Source organism: Anabrus simplex, chromosome 1 (assembly GCF_040414725.1).
Source record: "Anabrus simplex isolate iqAnaSimp1 chromosome 1, ASM4041472v1, whole genome shotgun sequence".
Lineage (NCBI taxonomy): Eukaryota > Metazoa > Arthropoda > Insecta > Orthoptera > Tettigoniidae > Anabrus > Anabrus simplex.
The window spans coordinates 1631601584-1631623211 of NC_090265.1; the positions used below are offsets into that span (position 1 = coordinate 1631601584).

Sequence of the window (21628 nt, forward strand, 5' to 3'; positions counted from 1 at the left end):
AGACATGGTTCTGATAAAACCAGATTAGCTCTGTAGAGAAACTGAAGTAATAGCCTAGATGGTGTGGGTGATTATGGAGCAATTTCAGTTGTAGTTAAAAATGTGTTAGAAAGAAGGGTTATAAAAATGTAAGACCATTAAGCAGTACCATGCGGTTGATGAGAGAGATGGAGGGAATTTAAAAAAAAGTTTGATAGATGGTGGTGGTGATTGTATTGTTTTAAGAGGAAGTACAACAGGGCAACCATTCTGTATGATTGGTACAAAATCTATATATATAAAATAAGAGTTTTGTCTGTACATTGCTCAAATTTAAAAAGAGTGATATTTCTATATCGGTCGTGTCCACAGTAACGAGGAAATGCACTTGTTATTTTTCCGTAATTTCTGTATGTATGTATGTACGTGCATCACGAGAAAATGGCCAAAGTGAATTTAATGAAAATCGGTATATAAAGTCGGGGAATGAACCATTACAATCTAGGCTATAAATCATATTTATGTTATTAGTGGTCCTGTAGATAAATATTGCATAACTAAAGTTATATAGAATTAAATTTCCGATCATTTGTATCTTATACATTTTTACCGTACTTCCTGTGATAAGAGATATTCATGAATTTGTATTTTTTTTTTTTTTTGCTAAGTCTATATCAGTATCAAGCCACGAGAAAACGGGTAAACAGAATTTAATGAAAATCGGTATACAGAGTCGACATCAAAGAAAAGTACAATAAGTTCCACCTTTTCAATACATTATATTATGTGACAGTTTTACGTTACAGTTAAACCATGTCTCGAGTGTTAAAAATACCAAAATCAAGCCTACAAACATATTTACTACAACCTCAGCTGAACTGCATCACATATTTTAAGTGGAACACCATTTAACTAAATGTTTGAACACCTTTAACTTGTCAAACATAGCTATATGTCTTGAGTGCCAAAATTTCATAGATTTACACCTATAAACATACTCTGCTATAGCTATAATATAACAGCAGATTTTAACACGTTATTTTAATTAGAAAATTTTTTATAAATGTACATCCTACAGGACATGATTTTTCTTAATCGTGATTTTTTACCTGGACATGTTCACACCTTTTTGTAGATAGATAATGTATAATTTTATATTCACTGTTATATCATACCTGAAATATTGTAAGGTTTAATGTCCTCGATTAATTGTTCTTGGCTGAAGATGACAGGGACACTGTCGAAACCGGTCCCGAGTGTATAAAAATGTGAAGGTTTAACTGTAACGTAAAACTGTCACATAATATAATGTATTGAAAAGGTGGAACTTATTGTACTTTTCTTTGATGTGAATTCTGCTTCAATACAGAACCCAAATATGAAGTTCTTAACTTTAAATACAGAGTCGGGTAATAAGAAACTACAGTTTAAGCTATAAATAATTTTATTCACTTTGGATGAAATTAAATGTCGTATGGCTTTTAGTGCCGGGAGTCTCCGAGGACATGTTTGGCTTGCCAGGTGCAGAACTGTTTATTTGACGCTCGTAGGCAACCTGTGCATCACGATGAGGATGAAATGATGATGAAGACAACACATACACCCAGCCTCCGTGCCAGCGAAATTAACCAATGATGGGTTAAAATTCCTGACTCTGTCAGAAATTGAATCCGGGACCCCTGTGACTAAAGGCCAGCTCGCTAACCATTTAGCCATGGAGCCGGACACCTTGGATGAAATGGTAGTTTAGAGGAAGGCACCTAAAATTTAATTCTTAAATACCTATGTTATCGATCCTGTTGAAAAGTATTACATAACAATTTATAGAGAGACAATTTCCGATCGTTTATGTTTTATTCGGTTTTACTGTACTGACTATGAAAAGCGTGGTATTTGATAGTTGGAAGAAAACTAAATGTGAAGGCTTACAATATCCAAAGCTTATAAAATTGAGCAACAATAACATTACATTGACCATTGTTTGTTGTGATGTTCTTTGTCTCTCATGCTGCCACTCATCTCCGATAGATGGGATTACTGCTGTGCACCGAGTATAACAGCCTGCCTGGATACTGGCGTGAAACAGGAGGGGAGTTAGATAAATTCCTTCTCTAGCATACCATTCCTCTCGTTCATACATTTTCTGATACTGCTGGTACGCAACACGCTGGTTCATCATAGTATTTCATCTATTCAATCCCTACTCTGACACGCTGATTGGATTGATCAGTGTGTACAGTTAAGATTATTGGCAGAGGCTCACTTATGACCTGGTCTACAATTGCAATTTCTGCCTATTCCAAATTATAGCACCACAATTCACTAAGTAACTCAAAATTCAACCCTGAAATGAAATGTTTCTTAAGAAAAGCTTCTTCCTCTTCACTTTTATTAAATCCTACATTCATTTTATTCTAAATTAGCAGCCAATAGGGGGTTTCTCCTCTGGCTTGGAGGAAAAATTTACTTCCAAGTCAGATAGATTTTTCCCCACCAGTGTCGTGAATTGAGATTTTCCAACTCATCGGGTACTCCTAGGAAACAGGGAGTAAAAGGGCATAGCTTTTGCCCTGGGGCTCTCCACTCTTTGCCTCCTTGCCCAGAAAATAATGTGTTCACGGCTGTCTGCGGCCAGGTCATTCCAGATTCCAACTTTGGACTGTTTGATTGGCAGCGTACTACTGTTTGTTAAAAGTGAGAAAGTGTGTCTGGTTTTTCATTTGATCAAGTATTTCATATGATAGCATTGCTGTTAATCGCAACAAACCTACTTGCGTCATTGTAGTGACCTATGTTGATTTCAGTTGGGTTGGGAAAACCATTAAGGCAGTCTTTCTGACGATGTAAAAAGGCAGGTGGAATTATGCAATTTATTATAATCCAGTCCCAGTTCTTCTACATCCATCTCTTCCCAGCCCCTCGTTTCTGCTTCCCAACTTCGTCAGGAGGGCAGGTACCACCTTATTTATCTTTTTCTTTTCCTTCTTTCCTTTTCCTGTAGTTATTCATTTTCTTCTTATTCTACACTTATCTGCATAAACACAGAAGATCTGTCAAGATGGCCTCTCAATGAGTGTTGATGCCCGTCCTCCTGTACCTATCCATCGACCAGGATCACACACATTAACGTGTCTGTGGGCAAAAAGATTGAAAACTGCAGGGACCATCATACATTAAGTACAGCTGGCGACGGGATGCTAGTTGTATGTCTTCCAAGTAATCAGACAGTGTAGTATACAAGAAATGTGTGTAGTTCTGTCCAGTTAGCCTGTCTAGAAGAACGCATTGTCTCAACAAGCAATCACCAAAAAGTGGAGATGTTAGGTTGTCATGTGCAGGTGCCTAGAGGTAGGTCAGGCCTGTATGAAATTCATTTGCAATGTGATTACTTTTATAATAATTGTAACGAGTGTTTCACATTTTATCTTTGCAATCGGGAAGTGTCGGTGTGCACTCAGTAAATACGTGCTCAGGTAAATTTGTACTACTTCTTTTCTGGACCTATATGGGTGTCATACCCTTTTTTTCTTTTCTATACGAGGAATTATTTCCTGAATTTTGCCATTGAGTTATGATACTTAGTGTATGTAAACATGAGAAATGAACTGGAATCATATGTAGCACTTTTTGTGGATGATAACTTATATACTCCATAGATACTTAGTGTGTTACCAGATAAGTTATCAATTTATAGTTCACTCAGCAGGATTACCTGATTAAAAAAACTGAGAAGGATCCAAAGGATGTGCGAGGGCCCAGAATTAGGTAAGGCCTATATCATATTTAATAATTTGTAATTGGTGTCTCACATTTAATTCTGACAATCAGGACGTGTCAGAGTGCATTCGGTACATACATGCTTGACATGTCTGTAATTATGTTTTATCAGACTCACGTTGGGCCTATACTCCTTTTCTCTCTCTCTATGAGGAATTCATTCCTGAAGCTTTTCCGTTGAGTTTTGATACTCGCTGTATATAATTGGTATGAGAAAAGAACTGTAATCACAGATAACCAGGGCTAGGATTTATATTTAATTAAAACTGGCTTTGTACATACATATGGGCTAAAAATTCTCAAAATATGCCGTAAAGTATGAACTACTACATGCCTCTCAAGAATTTAATAGAAATTCACAAAATAAAAGTTTAACGACCCCCTGTGGGGCGGGGTGTGCAGATGAAGAATACACCCACGTATCTCCTGTCTTTCGTAAGAGGCGACTAAATGGGGCGACCAGGGGATGATCGAATTAGAACCATGAAACTACTTCTAATTAGTACCATCATGCAGGGAACACTATGGCTCGCTTTTACTTGCGTGTAGTACCACTATGTTAGGTACACAATAGGTATGTGATTAGTAGCGACAGTGTGTGCTTCCAGCTGGGTTTTACAGTACCTGTGATTAGTACCACTATATGAGCGACACCATTGGTCTGTCTTGCCTATGATTAGTACCAACTATGTGAGGAACACCCCGGGATAGTAAGAGTCCCTGTGGTTAGTACACTTATGTGCAGAACACCATAGGTTTACGTTGCCTGTAAATGGCGCCACAGTGTGAAAAACACCACAGGTCTGTGTTACATGTGTGCATTATATTACCTGTGACTAGTACCATAATGTGTGAAATACCGCAAGTCTACTCTACTTTTGATTAGTACTGCAACATGACAAATACCACGGTTCTACTTTCCTAGCGATAAGTACCATTATGAGGGGCTGATGACGTGGATTTTGGACCCCTTTAGACTACAAGCATCATTGATTCTGTATTGTGCTTTAGAAGCAGTCCCTTGGTCAGTAATACTATTGTTTAACGCTAGGTTCTATATATGTGAGGCATTGCGGTTCGGATCCATTCATTCTTCGTCCTCACGTTTTGAATTCTGGTCAGTGGAGGATTTTGGGCTTTTAAATTCTCATTACATTCCGTACCATTAGGGGCCGATGACCTAGATGTTAGACCCCTTTAAACATCAGGCATCATCATCTTACATACATGATTGGGATTTTATTGTCAACTGTTGCTACAATTATTTTAGCCGGGGGGGGGGGGGGGAGATGTTACAAATAATTATTTTAAATTTTCAAGAGTGAAACTACATATATTGTCTGTTAAAGTTCTTTTGAACTTACCGAAACTCAGCTCAGCATCACAAGAAGTTAAAGGGACCCTTCTAAACCTTGCAACATCTTCAGGAGATAATTCCAGATCTAGTTCTACACTTGATTCACCATTTAAAGTTGCACTGATTTTGCACATATCACTATATCCTCCTTTCTTGGCTTGCACTGTGTTTAATTTCACTTTTCAACTTCCACAACTTGTTCACTGCACCAGTTGAGACATTCAATCACTCCCTTACATTCATTCATTCTTTAAAGGGGTCTAACATCTAGGTCATCGGCCCCTAATGGTACAAAATGTAATGAGAATTTAAAAGTCCAAAATCCTCCACTGACCAGAATTCAAAACGTGAGGATGAAGAATGAATGGATGAATGTAAGGCTTTTGGGCAATACGTTTTCTTGCTTGGAGGGAATTTAATGCTGTTGTGATACAATAGAAGTATGCTCTTATGCAAGTTATGTCATTTTTCACCGTTTTGTCACCAATAACTGAATTTGCGGATCAATTGAAGCAGCGCTGTCAGAGGCTAAAACACTTAAAACATTCTCGATGGCTTCGATGTTAACTGCCTCTGATCTCATTCCCTATTGAGTTATGACAGGCAGTGGCATATCAGGGTACATATGTCTCAGAGTCTGGATCCTACTAGGAGCCTTCAGAAAAACCTTTCTTTGTGGAAGATATTAAGAGGTCCACATTAGGATAGCTAGCTCAAAGTAGTTCTGCACACTGATGAGGGGCATGGGCTGTGCAAGTGAAGTGAATCATTTTGCGATATATTATTTTCAATGCTTCACCTGATTTGACCATATACAGAGTTGCAGCACTTGGAAAATGCACTTTTTCATATTTAATACCATTCCCATTGAATTGCCTTGGCATCACTGAACGGTTTGGCTATGCTCTTGTTGTTACATGTATGTATGACATCCCATGTTAATAGAACAGGTTTACATTCGTTAAACCAATGACATTCCCAATCATTCTCCCTGGGCTGTCTGTCGTCTCAGCAAGTGATACCTATATTGGAGTATCATGCATAGATTTCCTTATTTTTCCCAGCATTTCTTCATGGTCAGTTCTTCTGGAACTTCTCCTGTGCTACTTTTTCTATTAATTTCTATACCTTTATTTTTCCTTCCCTTGTCCCTTTAATTTGACTATTTTACCAAATCTTAACACGTAGAGTGCCAGACCAAATTTCATAAGATTGCCGTCTAGTGCCGTGAGCTAATAACATTGAGTTACTCTCTGATGCCAAAACATTCACAGGTTTAACCAAGCAAATGATTGCTGAAATGAGGATGAATTTATGATATATTAGGTTAACTTATTATGTCTATTAGGTAAAGTATTGTGACCCCATATGAGGTCGTATTGGTCATTACGAATTGTAGCCGTACATGCGCCCCCATATGGGGAACCACTTATACAGTAGTTACTGTCCTGACACTCGGTCATACTTAACTTTTCCTTTGCAGGGACGCGTTATATGCTGTTGATTATGAGAGACGTGTTAGCTTGTTCATACTGGAGCCGTGAAAAAGTACGATCCCTGATTTTAGGTCAGGAAATGTTTGTAAATGACGATCTTCCGATTTTAGGATAGTAAATATTCGTATAAAATGTAGTTATATAAAGTAGTGAAAATCATGTGAATTTGGTAAATTAGGATGTGACAGAATAATAATTATTATAAGAAGAATAATTAGTAGTTACTGAACATTGAATATGTATATAATTTTGTTTGTATAACTTTTAAGTTGAGTAAGAGAACCTAGCAGTGATGATTGTGCAACATGGGAAACCAGTGACTATATCGTTGAAGATGGTCATAATTGTTACAATAGCTGGCTTGGAAACCCTGTGTACGGTGGGGAAGTGTATGCTGAAGACTGTAATTCACCAATGTGGATGAACGTGCGAGGTCGCTATTTGCTCTGTACTGGGTTCAAAATCACTCTAACTGTATACTTCGTCTACATCATCATTGTCCGACTTGTTTTATATATCGTCCAGACTATGTGCACTAAGTCTTTTACTGCTCGATTTACTCATAACGAGTTAAAAAATAAAATGAAACTCACAGCACTGCACAGTTACATAAACAATCTGTGTGCGAGATAGACAATGACTTTTTTTTGCTAGTGGTTTTACATCGCACCGACACAGATAGGTCTTATGGCAACAATGAGATAGGAAAGGCCTAGGAGTTGGTAGGAAGCGGCTGTGGCCTTAATTAAGGTACATCCCCAGTATTTGCCTGGTGTGAAAATGGGAACCACAGAAAGCCATCTTCAGGGGTGCCGACAGTGGGATTTGAGCCCACTATCTCCCAGATGCAAGCTCACAGCTGTGCACCTTTAACTGCACGGCCAACATGCCCGGTGACAATGACTTTGTCACCCTACAAAGCACTCTTGACATACCCATATGGGGTCGCGCCAAAACAGGAATTGAGGAACGGAAGGTGGGTTATGCACGTACTTAAATAGACGACCAGCAGATGGCAGGAAGAGACTTTATACAGCTTCAAAACACATACATACTGCGCACCCAAATGGGTTCGCACAGTTCTCGATTTTGAATGAACGTACGACCCCATATAGGGACGTGAAGTTAAAAAACTTGACTACTTTTACGTACCCATATGGGGTCGCTTGGCGCTCAACGTGTTAATTTAGATAAGGCAATTTTATTGTCTCCTTCAAAATCTTCTCTTGGCATAGCTGTCATATCTTCCAATTGTCTGAATTTCTTTCTTTCGACTAAAATCAGATCAATCATTGTTTTTGTTCTCTTAAGTCCCCATCATATCTTTTTTTTTTTTTTTCCCTTGTTCTGAACCTTGTATTGCCTGCTATTATTCATTTCCAAGAAATAATCTTGTATGTAAATCTTTTTCTTCCATTCCAGTTTGGATCACAGTGATGTTGTGGCAGATGTGTTTTTCCTTTAACCAGTGCGCCTGCGTTCATTACTATCGATAACTCTGCATTTGGTTTTCAAGGTGAGTTTGTTGCTTTAATTTCTGTATAATAGAAGTCACCTGTGTATAACCACCATGATGAAGAAATTACCATAATTCCTAATTACGAATTTGTACTCTTTTTAGATACATCTATAATTTTGTTTTACTACTGGATGACTCGGAAGATAGGAAAACTTAAAAGGGTCCACCTTTTCAATACAAAAATGTTATAGTTTATTTATAACATATATTTGCACTTGGAACTAGTTTCGACGCTGTTTGGCGTCATCTTCAGCCAAAATGTGGGAAATAGGCTAGCATGTAGACATTTATATTACACAAGGCGTTACATTAAACAATACACATCTTACAAGGAGATAAAAACAGGGACGAATATAGAAACAAATGAATCGTTGAGAAAGCAGAAGTTATACATATTAAAAATAACCTTAACCACACATCTTGCAGTGCGAAAATATTCGCCTTGAATGATTCCTGAATACAAAACACACGCGCACATATTTCTGAAGAGCCAGCAGGCAGGAAAAAGTAAAGTGAAACCTTAAGAGTTCTTCTGAGAAGAGTTCATCATTTTTTCTATGTTCCGACTAACTAATGAAGAGTCCCTTGAGTTCCTGATAAACATACACAACAGGAAATTCTCCTTCACTCACAACAATAGCTATAAAGACCAACGGTAAATTGTATTTTAAATACTGTGCAGAGATGTGAAAGCATGATCTTGAACATGATATAACTTCTTCATTTAACCACCTTTGAAAGTCTCTCTCTATATTACATAGCTTCATTAAGACCACCATTCTGTAGATGCACAAAATAATCTTGTAATCTTCACAGGTCCGGTATTCAGCTCGACAAGAATATAAAATTGGTATTAAGGAATACGTTTTCTGAGAGTTTGGAGGTTGACTGTGCCAGTATTTGTGGTGTATGGATGACTCTGTAAAAACCTGTGTCTCAAATGTACATGAGAATTTCTTCATAACTGTAAAGGCTAACAAATATATGATACATAAAAAAGGGTCTGAAGTGTTTACCCAAATAGCTTTTAAAATGGTACAGTAGTGAGTGGTGCACACATTGTGGTGAAATTGTAGCTTATGATATGCAGTAAAATGAGTATAACTTGGGACTGTAACTTGATAGCATGTACCACGAGTTGTTTGTTTCATCTAAACAAGATCTATCAATGTCTGTAGTAACATTTGTAAGAAAAGTTTATTAACCTTTTCACTGCCGAGTTTTGATGACCATCCTAATTTACCAAATTCACGTGATTTTCACTACTTTATATAACTACATTTTATACGAAAATTTCCTAACCTAAAATCGGAAGATCGTCATTTACAAGCACATTTCCTGACCTAAAATCAGGGATCGTACTTTTTCATGGCTCCAGTATGAACAAGCTAACACGTCTCTCACAATCAACAGCATATAATGCATCCCTGCAAAGGAAACGTTAAGTATGACTGAGTGTCAGGACAGTAACTTTTTTTAAGGAAGAAGCACTTTTACACATACATTTTTACTGATACTAGGAATGGAATGCATATCGTCCCATTAGCCCCGCAGCCCAATACGATATGATATTATATTTTACACCATATTTTTACTGCCGGATGCCCTTTCTGATGCAAACCTCAGTTGAGAAAATTAATATAAAAATGAATGATGGTGAATGAAACTGTGGCTTATGAACAGAAACTGTCCCGGCATTTGCTTGGGAGTGCAGAAGGGAAACAAACAAACAAAACATTTGCAGGACAGCTGGCGGTGGGGTTCGAACCCACTCGCCTGCTGAGTGCAGAGCTTGGCCCCATAGCCGTAGCACGTTAATACACGCGGCTATTCCGCTCGGTGATACTATACTGAAATATAATATAAAATTGTTGATCCAAGAACTGGTATTATCAAAATCATTTATTTTTGGGGAAAAAAAGAATTTATCTGAAGAGGGGGTGACAATTCCGCATGTGATTCGTCATTACTACTTTGTCTCGTACTTTCTTGTAATACAGTATCACCACTTAGATATTCTCCATCTTCATTATCAAAATATAGCTCTCCAGAATCACTATTTATGAGGAAACATTCAATTTCTTCGTCAACAAGAGATGAATATATACTTCAAGACGCCATGATCGCTATACATTAGCGGGAAAGATATTCCACTCCATAATCATCATTATCTGGGTATCTTCCAGCGGGTCGGGTAGGACTTTTGTGGACAATATATACCTCCATCAGTTCCTGTCATAGAGTTCCTCTCCTTTCACATCCTGCAGTGTTGTTCCTTTCTCGATGAGGTCTGCATTTATTTGGACCAGCCACCTTCTTAAACATCCAACAGGTCTCCTTCCAGGTACTGCCATTTCCAAGTATTGTCTGGGGATTCTAGTCTCTTCCATGCTGTGCACATGCCTAAACCATTTCAACCGTGCAATGCGTAATCTTTCTTCCATCGTACAGGTTATTTGCATGTCATTTCTAATGCATTCATTTCTAATTCTGTCTCTTCTTGTTTATTGCATAGCAGATCGTAAAAATTTCATTTCACATGCTTGCAGTTTGCTGATATCTCTTTTCAGTAACACACAGGTCTCCAGTCCACATGACCTCCTGCCAATCATGTTCCACTCCAACGAAGCTGAAATAACACCAGATCGCTTACAAAACACGCGAAATGGAGTGGTATATCTGCCGTACAGAACTTCTTTGAGCATTTCCACGGAATCTCAAAGCATGACACTACATCGCGTTCATTTGTAAGATCGGTGAAGTCCACACTGCACCAAAATGTATATATATGGGTTTGGCAGTTGAGACACGGCGTTCAATAACGTATATATACGAGTTTGGCAGTGAATGGGTTAGGAACATGAAAATTGAGAAATAGTTGTGAACTTAGTAAAAATTTCTAAAAAAAATGTCTCAATATCTTAATTTAAACAAGATTCAGACTTACCAGGGAAGGATCTAAAGTTAAAAACTTCATAGCTGTTCTGTATTGAACTGAGAATCACAAAAGTAATTTTAATATGAGGAATTCCACCTTTTCGGTACACTTCGATTATACCACAACATTTTTATTATTATGAAGGTGCCAGTTTCGACATGTTTTCAATATCATCAGCCTTTCGTAAAGCCAAGCAAAATAATGAATTCACATATAGCAACAACAACAAGCAGCTTGCTTGCTTACTGGCACTTAATGGAACTTGTGTAAGACCCAAGTTAGTAATAGGTTATTCAAGGTCTTGTCTAAAAAAAAACAGCTTACTCTTGAGAGGAAGCTGAATGCACTCAAGAATAATTCAGCATTTAATAACAACATTGCAAGAGTAACTAAAAAGTCCCTCTATCCTTTACAACTTCATTGATCAATTTCATCCCCCAGTAGTTAACTTTTCAAAAACACAATTAAATAAGGGAAACGCAATCCTTGCAAAAGGCCCTAAACACAACTGGCCCAATTTAAATAAAGTCAACACAGCATCCAACTTAGTCATAGAATCAGAAGTTACCATTAACCCGAGAACTGTGGACCGTCTGTCTGACAGACGGTGTAACTGTTTCTCAACTGCGATCGTCTATCTGATAGACGGTCGGGAAAATCTTCATAGTTCGTAAGAATCTCAAGAGATGGCAGGAATAGTGTGTTTAACTGCTAGTTGGAAGATTTATCTTTCTTTTGAAATTATTTGTGAGTCACGAATATCGTTTGTTTGGAAGGCAGACACTATTTTATCTTTACACTTGAAGTTATCAGTGTCTCAGTGTCTCATTTACTGTTCACCACCCATGACACAGAATATGCCTCCCAACCTTGTACTTCTTTCTGTTTTTTAACCTTGGTTTCTGGAGATTATTAGTGCAAGAGACTAATCGTTTTGCCAGACAATACATTTATAAGTTAGGTGTTCTACAGAAGCACAGTTGATTTCATCTATGGCCAGATGATGGTGTTGGGATGGCAAGATTTAAAACATTTTTTTGGCCTAGTCATAAATATGGGTCTTGTGAAGAAAAAGAACCTGTCAAGTTATTGGTCAACTCAGCGCTCTAGTCAAGACACACCCTTCTTTAGAAAAGTGATGGCAAAGGATACATTCTTACCAATAAACAGATTTTTCCATATTGTGGACAACACATGCAGCAAGAAACCAGGTGACCCGGACTATGATCCCCTCCTCAAGGTTAGGCCAACCATTGACCACTTCAATTCTTGTTTCAAAAATCATTATGTTCCAGGGAAAACACTCAGTATTGATGGGACATTAGTTGGTACTAAAAACAGAACTCATCTGATTCAGTATCTGCCAAACAAGCATCACCACCAGTGGGGAATTAAACTTTTCAAGGTGTGTGAACCAGTTCAGTGTTTATTCACCCGTAAAGTCTGTAGGTTCTGCACCAAGTGGTAAAGGATTGGGGTTTGTTGTAGTTTTCAGTTTACTGAACTGTATTGGAAGTATATTTGGGAAGGAGTACCATATTGTTGTGGACAACTGGTATACTTCGGTTGACCTGGCATTAGCTCTTTGGGAAAAGAACACTCTTCATCGGTACTATTCGCAGTAATAGAAAAACTCTTTCTCCAGGAATAAACTTTTTAAAATTAGAGCCTGAACAAACTGTATATAAAAGAAGTGGCCCACTACTGTTCACTGCATGGGGAGAGAAAGAATCTCAGAAAAAGTTATCAGTTCTCTCTACTGCATGCCCAGCTATCAATCACAAGGTGAAATGTAGATCTTCGAAGTGGAGGGAAATGGTTATGCCAGTTGTAGTGACAGAGTATACGAAGGGGATGAGGGGCATTGATGTGTCTGATCAGAAAATTGATCACGTGTCAGCTGAACAAGCTAGTCATAGGAACTGGTACAAACATTTTTTTCATATTGTTGACATGGCCATCCTCAATGCCTGTATTCTATATGTACAGAATACAAATGAAGATAAACTAATATCAAGGTATGACTTCATTGTAAAAATTGTGGAGTCTCTCTGTGGTGCTGAAGAAGTTCAAAACTTGCCAGCTTCCACCAGCTTCTCTCACACTATAGAGAAACTTCCCAACAATCGTCAACGCAGGTGTGTTGCATGCAATTCTCCTGGGAATGAAAAAGTGAAAAGGTCCAACTATGGCTGCTTTGGATGTGGTGTTGGTGTATGTGTGAACTGTTACAAGGACTTGGATTACAACACCAAAAAGAAAAGAGTGTGAAGACCTTAGTCCACCATGCTGTTATTCCTGAAAAATGTTGAGGTAAATCTTTTATTATTTCAAAAGGGAACTAATGGCCTAAAATTAATGTTGTGGATCTCCATCGTACGCTTATAGTGCAAAAGTTACATTAATAATATTTTCAGTCACATCAACCTATTATTTCAGCCACTTTAAGGCCAGGATTTTTAAACATTTTTGTAATTGGTAAAACTTGTTTATATATTTTTTACAGTATCACTCGTTATTATTAATTTAATCTTCTTGTTTCTTGCGTCAATGTTTAGAGCAATTTCTAAGCTTTAAAATGATATACAATATATGTATATTATGATTTATTTGTGGTCACAAATATATATATTTATTTGTGGTCACAAATAAATATATATATATATATTTTAAATGTCTGTAATGCAGTAACTTGAACCTCAGCATTTGAGCTAAAATCCGGCAGCAGTACTAGGGTTAATAAAATGCCTTTAGATTTACAAGAGGAAGTAAGACCAGTCGTAAAAAGGAAATTGAGTAAAATATATACCTCCGAAAATAAAACGACAACCCCTAATCATAAGAATAATAGAAGTGCTTTCGTCGAACAGGTACAGGTCCTTAAGCTTAAAAAGAAAATCAAGGATATAGCCTCATCATCACAACAGCGGACAAAGAGAATACGACTGTCATTATGGACAAAGACAAGTGCTTAAATAAAACACTTTTTTTTAACAATAGTTCCTTTTCTATAGTTAAGAAAGATCCTACCCACCAAATCCAATGCATTTGAAACAAACCATAAAAAAACTCCTTTCCTTTCACTGATCAGGAAAAAGCAAAACTTACAATATGAATTCTGCTCTGCCCGCCACTAAAGCTTTCCCTAAGATCTTCAAGGCTGGTGCTCGCATCTGCCCAATTATTAATTACTGGCATTTACAGTTCATTCAGAAATTCTTAAAGAACAACTGCAATTTTTTGTCAAATAAATCTGAAAAAACAAACACTAGAGCTGATCAAGAAATTCGATAACTTTGAAATACAGCCCCATTATTCCATTCACTCGTTCGACATTAATAATATGTATCCAAGTATTAATATCAAAAAGTTAATTCCTATCATTGAAAGAAATCTAAATACAGCTCCCTAAGCAAACTTGAGATCCAAGACTTTATGAAGGTCCTGAAATTAGTAGTCAATAATAACTTCTTTATCAACAGGGTGGACTGGCAGTGGAGTTCACCGGTTTCGGGATCTTAGCAGAAATATATCTAGATTTTTAGAACATACAATAATTGACAACGATGACTCTTTTGCCAGTATTCTGTTTTGGTCTAGATATGTCTATGATACTTTGGTAATACTACACGATAGAATTACTAGTGCTACCTCTACTCTTGACAACCTCAACAATATAGATCCAGATATTAAATTCATCCTCGAGTCAGAATCCAATGAACAAATTAACTTTCTAGACCTCACGATAAGCAGGCTCCCATCCTCTCTAACACACAGTGTATATAGAAAACCCACACAAACTGCTACAACTATGAGGCAGGATTCTACACATCCATACACACAAAAGTGTGTTACTTATAATAGCATGGTCGACTGCGCATTTAAAATACCAATGTCAAAAACAAATTTAAAGAAAGAATTAGACACCATCCATTCCATTGCCAAATTTAATGGATATAATGACTGTTTCATAGAAAGAATAATAAATAAATTCAATCATCGACTAAAAACAACGTTAGAAAAAGAAAAACCCAACTCTCTTACATATTCTACCTTCACTTTCAACGAAAACTTTTGCAGTATCACCAACATTTTTAACAAACATAATATCAAGATATCCTTTCGTACCAGTAATAGGAATGTGGAAATAATACATAATTTTAACACAATAAACAAAAATAACACCTTCTTGAGCTCAGGGGTATACCAATTTAGTTGCAATAACTGCAGTTCCTCGTACATAGGACAGACCGGACGCAACTTCAAAATTAGGTACATGGAACACGCCAATGCTATTAAATACAATAGGTTTTTGGCAGTGGGCCAACATATGCATGATGTGAAACATAATTTTACCACTATAGTCCAAGACTTGGAGATTCTCAGGACCTTAGATGTCACCGATAATTGCTTCATACACCTCGATCAGTTTTTCAACCCCAATTTAAACCTAAACAAAATTTCTGAGAACCCAAGGTTCTTTACGACTTTCTTATTACGGTTTTTCAAGGTATTAAGTTTTCAAGTAAGTGTTCGATCTTCCACGCATTACATAACACCCTCTCATGGCATACGTCCCTGCCACATTGCCCTCCAGACCCGCCCCCAACTCCTCCCTTGTAGCCGGTTCCTCCTCAAGCCCCTCCCTTCCCTTCCTCCCCTCTCCCATCTACCTCTACTCTATACCCACATACCAACTCCAGTTGTCAACTCCTCTCCACAGAGTAAGCTTTTTGGCACGCTGCAGCAAGGTGAGTCTCACACTATAACTCTCTATATCTTTGCTTCATATGACTTGCCCTTTATTGAATGCCACATTAAAATCAGCTCCCCCCTTTTCTTTAGGCTTCACGTTCCGCTTGAACTGAGCAACCTCGGTTCTACATATCATCCTAGGACATACATGTACACTGAAACCCACCTTTCGACGTGCTAGTACAATCTCAAGCTGTGAAGACTATGCCACCAACAGCGCTCAGATTATTCCTCAGTGCCACATTTCACTATGAATAAGATACCTATCAAGATTCTAACATGTTCATTAAGCTTTATCATGCCAAAGCTCAACTTTATAGCAAGTGCCTCAACTTATGTCTTATAATGACTATTACGCCGCCAATGCGTAGCAGTCCTCATATATTTTATATAAACTATTTTAAATGTGTGTTGTCACACAAATTTTCCCAGTGTGTGTCACCATGAATTTTACCAGTGTGTGTATATTGCTGCTATATGTGAATTCATTCTTTTGCTTGGTTTTACGAAAGGCTGACTATGATATTGAAAACATGTCGAAACCGGTACCTTCATAATAATAAAAATGTTGTAGTATAATTTGGCCGTGCAGTTAGGGTCGCGCAGCTGTGAGCTTGCATCCGGGAGATAGTGGGTTCGAACCCCACTGTTGGCAGCCCTGAAGATGATTTTCCATGGTTTCCCAGTTTCACACCAGGCAAATGCTGGGGCTGTACCTTAATTAAGGCCACGGCCGCTTCCTTCCAACTCCTAGGCCTTTCCTATCCCATCGTCGCCATAAGACCTATCTGTGTCAACACGACGTAAAGCCCCTAGCAAAAAAAGACCTATCTGTGTCGGTGCGACATAAAGCAAATAGCAAAAATAAAAAAATAATAAGTGCAACAGTTTTGTATGTTTTGAAAAGGTGGAATTCCTTATATTGAAATTACTTTCCTGATTTCCAGAGAAGGAAAGAGGAAAAAACAGTAAGTAAAAGGATTTGAACAAGCCCCATATATCCAAAGCTAAGCGTAAGAGAACCTACATAGAACGTAAGAAATCCAAGGCAGTGGAGTGTGTGTGCTGCTCCTGTCTAGCCTATGGAGGCAGATATGCCCAAAGACACTCAAGATGATGTAATTGAAATGGTGATGGTGATCATATCAAAATATCCTCAAATGCTAAAGCACTCCAGTATTAAGCAGCCACATTTGTTTTTGTTTTTTTACTGGCTGTAATGGTGTCCTCAAGTTGGGTTTCCATAGGGCAGTTTGGATAGTGAATTACATGTTCATGATTTTGAATTGCACCACTGTTGCCATCACTGTGTATAATCCCTTCTTTTGTGTGTAGCTGTGGTTCTAGACATTCATTTATTTATTTATTTAGCTTCCATAGACTGCACAGTTACATATTATAAAATATAAAATTTTCATTCCAGTTTTATCTTATAAAGGAGTCTGGCTCCATGGCTAAATGGTTAACGTGCTAGCCTTTGGTCACAGGTCCTGGGTTTGATTCCCGGCAAAGTCGGTAATTTTAACCATAATTGGTTAATTCCGTTGGTACGGGGGCTGGGTGTACATTCCATCTTCTTCATTTCATCCTCATCACGATGCGCAGGTCACCTATGGGTGTCAAATCAAAACTGCATCTGGAGAGCCAAACTTGTCCTCGGACACTCCTGGCGCTAAAAACCATATAATTTCTTATTAAGGATCTTCCATACATGTGAAGATTGCGAAGTATATGCTGGAGTTCTTTCTATTAACCTATTAGCAGCTGTTGTTGTTGTGGTGGTGTCGGAGAGCCCAGTGAGTGGGTGGGCTGGAGACGACAGATTGGAAGACTGTACTGTGTGTTCGTGTATTTCTGTTGACTGAGGCTCGGCGTGAGTCAGCGAGGGAAGCCGCTATCATGAGTGTGAGGGTAAATGGACCTGTGTTAAGATATTAATGTTCGCTGTTGTGAGTATCGTCTTGCTGTTGAATACTGTTGGGCTATTTAGTTGTTCACTGCAAGTGAGTATGTTAATTACTGTACTGTCTGTGGAGTGGAACCAATGAACAGTCATCGTGTGTCGAGTGGCCTATAGCCCTGTGTTCAGATCCAGCGGCCTACACAGCTGCTGTATGAGGTGTATGAAAGTAAGGATTAAGGGTCCCCAGGTATAGCAACAGGTCGGACTGCCTGATGTGCTGTAAGGAAGAGAGAGAGACTTGTAGTTGTTTAAATACACTTTTCTATTTCTTATTTTTAATTTATTTTCTTCTCCTTAGATCTCATAAAATCCATATCAGTACTAATAGTCTCATATTCTAAGAGTTTTTATATATACCACTATTCACCTTTTGAAGTACTAAAACAAAATCATATCATTTGTTACCTAGCAACAAATTTTATTCCTTGAATAACAACAATTGTGACTTATACTGCATCACTTTTTTAACCTCAAGATCTACAGCAAGAGAGCTCAAGTACCTCTACATGAACTTCTATTTTTAATTCAAGAAAAGTGTCATAAGTGTTACAATTTTGTTGACTTCTTGCCATTTTTTTTGTTGGCTGACATATGTCGAAACCGGTCCCATAACATATTTAATATGTTGCTACATTAATTCGTGCAACAGTATTATTGTATTGAATAGGTGGAACATCTTTCTCTTTTTAGCATTGTAATTATTAGTTCAATACGGATCAGTGATGAAGTTTTTAACTTTAAATACATTGATTGGGTCATCGTGAAATAAATTAAAGTAATGAAAGGGATGGAGTTTTATTCGTAACAATATTATTTGGCTGTAAGAATATAACATGTGATCTCATTTCAAGCAAACAAGACAGTTTCACACTTTTCTTAGCTAAACATATTGTTCTTTGGATTTAGCATATGTCATTTTAAAACTATGTTTTTTCTAAGATCAAATTCTTACATTTTATTTGCAGTTCATTAACCCATTCAATAGTGGAGTGAATCTATATGAGTTTTTTGTGTAATTTGGCCAGTATGGTAACACAATGGTATTTGCGTGTCTTGTCATTTCCTTATTTAACGTCAAAAATTTTTCATTTTAGGTCCATATTGAATGGAGATTCACAAAGTAATGAAACAAGATATTAGGATTTACCTATTCAATACTAAATTATGTGAGAGATTATTAAATCATCACATACATATTTATTCTCATGGGGCTTGAGGAGAAGGCACTATAATTCAGGATAGAAATAGTTCTATTCATGTCGAGTGAAATTAACATTTCTCAAATACAGTATCTCCAATAAATCTGATCCTGTCAATGAATGTTACATAATAAGAGTTGTCAAAAAATAAAATTTCTTATCTAATACATAGTATAAATTGATCCTACAATAAATAACGAGGGAAATATTAACAATTTTGTTAAAAAAACCATTGGAAGCTCTTGCAACACATCTTTGAAAGCCACGGAGATTCATATTTTCATTTCCAGGAGATCTGTAGAGAATCCATGTATTTTGGACAGTAGCATATTATCCCCACAAAAAATGGGCCACCACCATTTTTTGGATCTTATGTTCGTTCTGTAGTAACTAATATTCTGGTCCATCTGGTCTCTTCCTGCCATTTCAGAAGTATTATTCTTGATCAGTTGAGATTGACAGTCATTCTCCTCTTTTTTTAATATCTCTGTAACTAGTTTGAGGCTAAACTTTCTCAGTTGGACACGGTTGTTAGTACTGAATTGTCATGCCAACAGCAGACAGACTACAATATTGGAACTTCTATCAAATTTTATGTCATATGAATAAATCTTTATTTGGTTTGTTTGTACAAATCTTGGATAGTTTTCGAGGGATAATCCTCTGTGCACTTGCTGTGCTGTACAGTGTTCCTGTAATGCCGATTCCGAGTTTGGTGAACTAATTCGTAACATCCAGTGTCATAAAGTAATTGTCTGTTATAAATGATGTGGTTTCACATGGCCACGTTCATCCATTGGTAGGTTTTGACTGATCTGTAGAAAAATTGCACTGCCCAGTCCAAGATCTTCTCTATACTTATTCTGGGGCCCTTTTGAACCTTGGTAGACCTTAAAATCAACAAGGTATCCTAACTTGACCTTACTTTGTAGCAAAATTGTATTGACTTACCACGAATGAATTGTTTCAAGCTATGGGGTCCAATGTATGGTATGATAGCTTCGACTCCCAAATAGCATATTCCTGAAAGTGACTTAAACAGCCTGTCATTTGTGTCCATCATGGAGTGGTCGTTCAGAGGAACATTACACACAATTTCTTCAAATCAGTTTCTTCTCGTAGCACAACTGCTTCGTTCCTGCTATCAATTTTCCTCCCAGTTCATTCTTCTTCAAGGCACTCCAACGTATCCACTGAGTATCAAGATGCCAAAGAAAGTCTTCAGTTCTTCTGGAGATACTCAGAAGTGTGGTCTCTACTTCTGCACTGCATATCCAAGATATGTACAGGAATTTGCTGAACAATGTGTAAAATTAATTTCGAAAAAATTAGTTCAAATAACTGTAATAGTGACATTGACCTGTGGAAAGGATAAGGCTGGTGAATAACTAGACCTGAATCACTCAGTTTTCTTTTCAGTTTTGTATTTTTGGGGATATCAGTGTTACTCCAGGTTCTGGTTATCTTCTCTGGTCTTCAAAATTTACACTGCATGATATTATTCCCCATGAAGCCACTATCTTTCATTGGAGATACACTGACTGAGCAAATGGCATGGGATAGCAGAGCACTGATGCGCAGGTGTGTTGTCTGCGCACCACTCGCCCCCATGCCAGCGACAATTGTATAGGAGACCTTGTGAACAGTGGCTGTGAATGTGACAGGTGTAACGTGGAACGTCGTCGTGTGCTGACACTGTTCGAACGGGATATGGTGGTCGGTGCCTGTCGGATGGGAAGTGCGATTTCGGAAGTGGTGCGGGAATTCGGCTTCACACGATCAACCGTGTCCAGGGTGTATCGTGAATGGTTGAATGCGGGTGTAACTGTCCACAACAGACGAATGACCGGCTGTCCAGCCACCCTCGATGACCGTGACCGGCGACATCTGAGACGGATTGTCAATAGTGACAGACGGGCAACTGTGCAACAAATCATGGCTCAATTCAACACAGGCCGTGCTAGACACGTCTCCCAGTGGGCAATCCGTAGGAACATGGGTTCTATGGGGTATGGGAGCCGGCACCGCACACGGGTGCCACTGTTAACCCAATGTCATCGGGCACTACGATGCGCATTTGTCGCCAGTCACCAGGGATGGACCCTGGAAAAATGGCGTAATGTGATATGGTCGGACGAATCACGATTTCAACTGCACCATGCCGATGGGAGGCACCATGTATGGCGCAGACCACATGAAACGATGGATCCCGCCTGCCTCGAAGGTGTGGTCCAGGGCGCTGGTGTCTCTGTTATGGTCTGGGGTGCATTTTCCCGGTATGGAATGGGCCCTCTAGTTGTTCTGGAAGAAACTTTGAATGGTACGCGGTATGTTGAGCTGCTCAGAGACCATCTCCACCCATTTTTGGCCTTCCAGCGCCCAGACGGTTCTGCGGTGTTTCAAGATGATAACACGCTGCCGCATTGCTCCCACGTCACCCGGGAATGGTTCCAGGAACATGCAGCGGAGGTCCAACGACTGCCATGGCCACCCAGGAACTCCGATATGAACCCTATCGAGCATATCTGGGATGTCCTGGAACGCAGGCTCCGTGCCACGGACCAGCATTGGCGGCCGCTCTGCAAACGATTTGGTGTCAGCTGCGTCCAAGGACTTGTCGACTCACTTCCACGGCGTCTCACTGC

At 38.4% G+C, this 21628-nt stretch overlaps 1 protein-coding gene across 1 annotated transcript in view; it reads left to right on the top strand.

Moving 5' to 3' along the window:
- The window catches only part of LOC136863227 (serine-rich adhesin for platelets), a 367265-nt gene that overhangs the window by 41988 nt on the left and 303649 nt on the right, over positions 1 to 21628 (top strand). The window contains exon 2 of the mRNA XM_067139599.2: positions 8032 to 8125. The gene's annotated coding sequence lies outside the window, so the exon portion shown is untranslated. The remainder of the gene's footprint in view (positions 1 to 8031; positions 8126 to 21628) is intronic.